The sequence below is a fragment of the Nicotiana sylvestris genome, chromosome 8, assembly GCF_000393655.2.
Source record: "Nicotiana sylvestris chromosome 8, ASM39365v2, whole genome shotgun sequence".
Lineage (NCBI taxonomy): Eukaryota > Viridiplantae > Streptophyta > Magnoliopsida > Solanales > Solanaceae > Nicotiana > Nicotiana sylvestris.
This window is the reverse complement of record NC_091064.1, coordinates 105278304-105285437: the sequence shown is the minus strand read 5'-3', so window position 1 is coordinate 105285437 and position 7134 is coordinate 105278304.

Below are 7134 nucleotides of genomic sequence, written 5' to 3'. Positions count from 1 at the left end.
CTAAGATGTGGTCAAAAGAGAAGATTACACCTAAAACCATTTAAAATATTTGTGAATATAATGGAACAACAAGAGTTTCATACAATATTTCAAAGGGTATGGGAGCAGAGCCAAGGAGCAAATGCTATGATCAGCATATATAGGAAGTTACAGGATTTGAAGCATGAGCTAAAAGATCTAAATCAGTATATGGCTTCATATGCACAAAGGCTGAATCAAGCAAGGAAAAAACTAGAGGTTGTGCAAGCCACTATACTCACTCAACCCTTTTGCCAAAACTTATTTGATCTGGAGAAGGAGCTACTGGCTGAGATAGACAAATGGAATAACATTGAAGAACAAGCACTCAAGCAGAAATCCAGAGCAAACTGGATTATGTGTGAAGACACCAACTCCAATTATTTTCATGCATAATGGAAGATTAGAGCACAATCACATCTATCTATACAGACATAGGTATCAAACTCACAGACCCTACACAGGTGAAAATAGAGTTTATTACATTCTTCCCAGGGTTAATGGGCAACTGCAGTGGGGATATTATATGTCCAAACTCAGAAGTTATCAAAAGATGGTCCGGTGTTGAATATGGACCAAAATATAGCATTGGTAAAGCCAGTGACAATAGAAGAGATAAACATAGCCATCAAAGACATGCCAACAAACAAATCTCCAGGGATTGATGGATATCCTATAGAATTTGTTTACAAAGAACTGGGACTTAATGAAGAAGGAGGTGTATACTGCAGTACAAAGCTTCTTCGAAACAGGAAAAATTCTAAGAAAGATAAACTGCACAGCTATTACTCTGATTCCTAAAGTTAGCTCTCCATCTCAGGTCAACGATTATAGACCTATTGCATGTTGTAATACCTTGTACAAAATCATTACCAAGGTGTTACAACTAAGAATTAAGAAGGTGATCGGCAATATAATAGGGCACTCATAATCTGCTTTTATAGAAAGAAGAAGTATCATTGACAACATACTTTTCAACTATGAGTTATTCAAGGGGTACAACATAAAAGGTGTATCTCCTATATGTGTTATGAAAGTGGACTTAAGGAAAGCCTATAATACTATAGACTGGAAATTCTTGAAAAGAATGCTTAGTGATCTTGGATTCCCTTTCAAATTCACTAAATGGATTATAGAATGTGTTACAATTGTTTCATATTCCTTAGTGCTAAATGGAGGACTTACAAAACCATTCTAAGGAAAAAAAGGGATCAAAAAAGGGGATCCCATATCCTCTTACCTCTTTGTCATTGCTATGGAGTACTTACAAAGAGAAATGTTGCGGCTGGCAGAGAATGGTGATTTCAACTTTCATCCTAGATGCAAGAAGTAGAGCATAATTCATATTTGTTTTGCTAATGATTTACTCGTGTTCTACAGAGAAGACATTAAATCCATTAAACTCCTTTAGAGGGCTTTTCAGAGATTTTCTGCAATGTCTGGACTACAAACGAACACTGATAAAAGCTCTATTTACCTGGATGGGGTGGATGCATATGAAAAGCAGGATATCTTGAGCTTACTAGGGTTTGAAGAGGGTACTCTTCCTTTCATATATCTATGAGTACCACTGTCATCTAAAAAATTAACTGTGCAGCAATGTCTACCTTTAATTGAGAATATCACAGCAAGAGTTAGTTGTTGGTCCGCAAGGTTGCTCTCTTACTCTGGCAGACGACAATTGATCAAATCAGTGTTGTTTGGTATTCAAACCTACTGGGCATAAATATTCATTCTACCCAAGAAGTTTATGAAGATGATTGGAACAGTATGTAGATCATTCTTATGAACTGGTGAGGCATCCATCACAAAATAAGCATTGGTATCCTGGGAAAAAGTTTGTATGTCCCAAACTGCAGGCCTGGATGTCATAAACCTGTGCACTTGGAACAAAGTTGATGTGATCAAGCAATTATGGGTTGTTGCAATGAAAAAAGACTACTTGTGGATAAAATGGGTTCATAACTACTACATCAAAAAACAAGACTTGGAGCATATGCCTAGACCTAAGGCTACAACATGGGTGATCAGGAAAATCTTAGAGACTAAAGAGACTCTGCAGAGTCAATCCATGTAGGGATACTTGATTGATCAACTGACAATATTGCAAGTGCACGAACACTTTCCAATAAAGCAGGCCTACTTTATGTTGATGCCCCAATATCATAAAGTCCCTTGGAAGAGCATAGTCTTACATACAAGCATACACCGTAGATTCAAGCTCATATTATGGCTGGCTGCACATGAAAGACTGGCTACAGTGGATAGACTAAATAAAATAGGAGTGCAGGTGCCTCGGAATGTGCTTTCTGCAAAGCCACTACTAAAACACTGGTCTTTGAATGGTCAGTAACAAGCAGAGTGTGGACCAGATTACTGGTGTGGTTAGGCATGAAAATGAACATAAATGGATGGAAAGAGGAGCTTATCTGGGCATGTCAAATGACTAGAAAGAAGACAGGGCGAGGTGCCATTGCTATGCTAATATACAGTTTATGGAGGAAAATGAACATGATTAGATTCCAGCAAGGCACCTTTGAGGAGCACAAAATCTGCAGAGAAATTGTCCTTCACGTGTACACTAGAGGCAGAAGACATCCATTATGGTAGCAGACCTTACATAGCTTAGATAGATTTGTTTAGTCCCTTTGTATGTAATGATATGTACATCTTCTGTTTCCTAGTTTTTAAGCAATTCCTAGATTTGTAGTAGGTGTTAATTAAATGTGTAATCTAGGACTAGATTCAGATTCTAGATAGTAGTTGGTCAGCAATTACTTGGATTTGTACATATATACTTTTTGATTAATAAAATTTGAGTTTAATAAAAAAAAAGATAATAAAAGTGTGTAAATGCTAAGCAAAATCACAAACAACATCTATAACATCCCAAAACCCGGTGTCACAAGTGCATGAGCATTTACTAAGCAGTATAATATTAATAATATAATATCTGCCTGGAATGTAAGTAAGACAGAATAGAGTAAATAGTACGATGGAGACTCTGTGGGCTGGGATAAGTAGCCTGGAATGTAGCTCACTATAAAGTCTCCTCAGCAGCTGCGCCTACGTGCCAAGATAACCACCAATTGAACCTGTCAGATCCTGCACATTTAGTGCAGAAGTCTAGCATGAGTACGTAAATCAACGCGTACCCAGAAAGTATCTAGCCTAACCCCGGAGAAGTAGAGACAAGGGATCAACATCGACACTTACTAGAGGTCCAATAAAGCAATATGATAAATCATAAGCAGATATGAAGCACAACAGCAATAATGGGGTAAAGCTAAAAGTTACATAATCCTCCATAAATTTCTTTTGAAGATCTAATTTTTTCTCAATATCGTATTCTATCTCAACAACTCAGATGTATCAAGTGTCAGTATTAAACGGATAATGAATACCATATAAAATGCTAGGCATCGGTTGAAGGATAATATCGTGAATATTCGGACGGCTAGTGATATAACGCACGATTATTCCGAGGTCGTACGAAGCCGATTCTGAATAATGTGTACACTGCCGAGGGTCGAGCGGCACGAACCATAGATGCATCTATTATACTGCCGAGGGGTTCGTCCCGCTCCACAAGAAAGGAAGCAACTTATTGAATTACGAGTCACATGCTTACACACAGATATAGGTGTATAATAATAAACATACCCCTTTATGTTTATCAAATATCTTGGCAACAACTCAAGGTGATAAAGCTACGCCTAATATATTATATGTTTCTAAATCAATTTCAGTTATAATTTAGATTAATTAAGCTAGCAAAATGAGTCCAAACAATTCAAATATTACATGATAAAGTCCTAAGTCTACCCGGACATAAACATGCTTTAGCTACGTATGGATTCCCATCACCTCGTGCGCACGTAGCACCCACAACTAGTAGCATATAACAATTACATCACCTAGAGGGCAGTTTGCCCTTCACAAGGTTAGAAAGGAGACTTCCCTCACTCCGAAGTTTCATAACCAGCTCCCGCGCCTCTAACACCTCAAACCAAAGCCCATCGATCTGAAACTAGTCAAACAATGTGCAAACCAGTAAAAATACACTATAATACTCATAATTAATCAATTCATAACAATTTCCAACTTCGCTCGAAAAGTCAACAAAGTCAACCCTCAGGCACACGTGCCCGGATTCCGAAAATTTTCGAAGATAAACTTTATCCATAACATCACAAACATAAATATATAATTTATTCCAAATTTCATGTCCAATTTCGTGGTCAAAATCCAAAAATACGATTTCTAGGTTTTTCTTCAAAAATCCCACAATTTCCACCAATTCCATGTTAAAATCTGTATATGAATTATGTATTTAACTCGAAACAAGTGGGAATAACTTGCCTCATATTAGATGGTGAGAGTCTGCTATTCAAGAGCTCCAAAAATCGCTCAACCAAGTAAAACATAAGAGGAATGGACTAAACCCCAAAAAGTCTTAATAACAGCCTTAGATGTCGCATTTGTGACACTGGGTTTGTATTTGCGACATTCACAATTGTGTACAAGTGTTCGCAATTGCAAACCATGCCAAAAATCTACACGCTTCGCAATTGCTAAGGAAATTTTGCAATTGCGATGCCCGAGCACCAGCAACACCAGCAATCTTTTCCGACACGGAAATGGGCATAACTCTCTTATATGACATCGGAATTAGATGATTCTTATTGCTATAACTCTGTAATTACGATAAGGATCTAATGGTTCAATCCAATCACAAATCAAAGGTAGTTTTCTCAATATAATATCCTTTCTACCCATGAAAATGACGCTAAAACATCAAATAAGAGCGTGACAAAACCAAACACATCTAAAACACACCCGGGGCCCTCGGGACTCCGTCCAATTACACAAACCAGTCGCAAAATATAACACGAACCTGCTCGAGGCCTCAAATCACACCAAACAACATCAAAAGTACAAATCGACCTCCGAAACTTTCTTTAAACTTCCAAACATTCAAACTTCGATGAACGCGTCCGATTCATACTTAAACATTCCGGATTGACGCCAAACTTTACGCACAAGTCACAAATCATGATACGAACCTATTCCAAGGCTAAGAGCCTCAAATGGACATCGATAACACCAAAGTCCACTTCAAATCAAACTTAAGAAATTCTAAAACCTTCAAAATGTCAACTTTCCATATTAAGTGCCGAAATGCCCTCGGATTACCCGATACTCAACCCGAACATACGCCCAAGTCCGAAATCATCATACGAACATATTAGAATCTTCAAATCCCGATTCTGAGATTGTTTACTCAAAAGTCAAACCTTGGTCAACTCTTCTAACTTAAAGCTTCTGAATTTAGAATTTTCTTTCCAAATCAATTCCGAGTTTTCCAAAATTCAATTCCGACCATACGTATAAGTCATAATACTTGAAGTGTAGATACTCAAGGGCTCAAACTACCAAACCACATGCTAGAGCTCAAAACGACTGTTTCGGTCGTTACATTCTTCCCCGCTTAAACTTATGTTCGTCCTCGAACGTGCCAAGAACCGTTCCGGAGTTGTCCAACATAAATGTTCAACACCTCGTGCACCTACATGTGCCACCACTACCTATGTGAGCACATTAGCTCGAGCCAGACTGAAGATCCTCCCTATAACCTTAGCCAACAAGCCTTAGAACCAAATTCCAACATCCAGAATTCTCCACGAGACACGATTCTTTTTAACATACGAACACCGTATAAATCACTACACACTGTACCAAAACATGATCATGCACCTATGCTAAAATCACACCATGTACCACATAAGTCTTTTGCCCATAATAACATCCTCCGACTACAATAGCTGCAATTTCACGAATCTGATGCCCGCAATACACCTCATAACAATATAAGCCCTATCCAACTCTCGCAATACTATCACGACGAAAGAGAAGTGTAGAAACTCATAACCACATAACCAAATCAATAGATCATGGAGTCCCTTCACCTGACAAGAACCATTACTTCATTCTGAATTGAATAATGATATTTTCTCTCTAATATACACTACATAAATTCGATCGCACTAATCTCAAGTCCAATAACCTCATCTCACCCAGTCCAAGTTGCTCATGCAATAAGCCGCCTCAAACACCGTCTAAAATCTTATACAGCGCCATCAAAGTGCCAATTAGCTACAACTCTAATGTGACCCATAAGGAAGAACGATGCTATTGCAAAGAAACACCAAGCCCGCATAATGAATAAAACATCCAAACCGATGTTATGGCTCTGTCTCAGAGATGGCAAACAAGGTAATCAAAATAAGTATAAGGAACCGTACTTAACACCTCATTGTTACGGCGTGCAACCCCATCCAACTATGACAGTGTTGCAGTGTACTACCCGATCCAAACATGGCACCGTTGGGGTATGCAACCCGATTCAAATATGACATTGTTGCGGCGTGCAACCCACCCCACACAGTATACCCGTGGCAGCATGCCATCCGATCTAAACAATATACCTGTGGCGGTGTGCCACGCGATCCAAGCAATATACCTGTAGCGGCGTACTACCCGATCCACACAATAATCAATAAGGAAAAACCTATCAAGTCGTAATTAATATACTTACGAAATTACCGAATATCGACCACAAGCAAGCCAAGTGCATAATACAAACCTGGTGAGACGGATGGTGCCACCCGTTACAAAAATCCAAGCACGACTAACGTGCAATAAATGACTTGCACCTCGAGAGCCATCTTGCTCATATACCACAGCTACACAGAATCACAATACATGTGCGAATAATCAAGTCGTCTCACAACCCACCTGGCCCAATAAAGTATTACATGGAATAGCTGACGACGGGAATAACATCCAATGCCCAATGACTCATCTGTAAGCAATGTTATGCCGAATGAACACATCCGATCTAATATAGAGCACACATTCATATTAGACCCAAGCAACGAACCTCAAGCCGATTTGATCATATCATAATGGGACAACAACCTTCCAAGGATCCACAATGGCCCTATCCATGACATACACGAGCAGCCATCCACTCCAGACCAAACTCCCACAGTCCACTACCAAATGACTAGAGCGCCTTTCAGGCATAAACTTTCACATTAGTGATAGTACCAG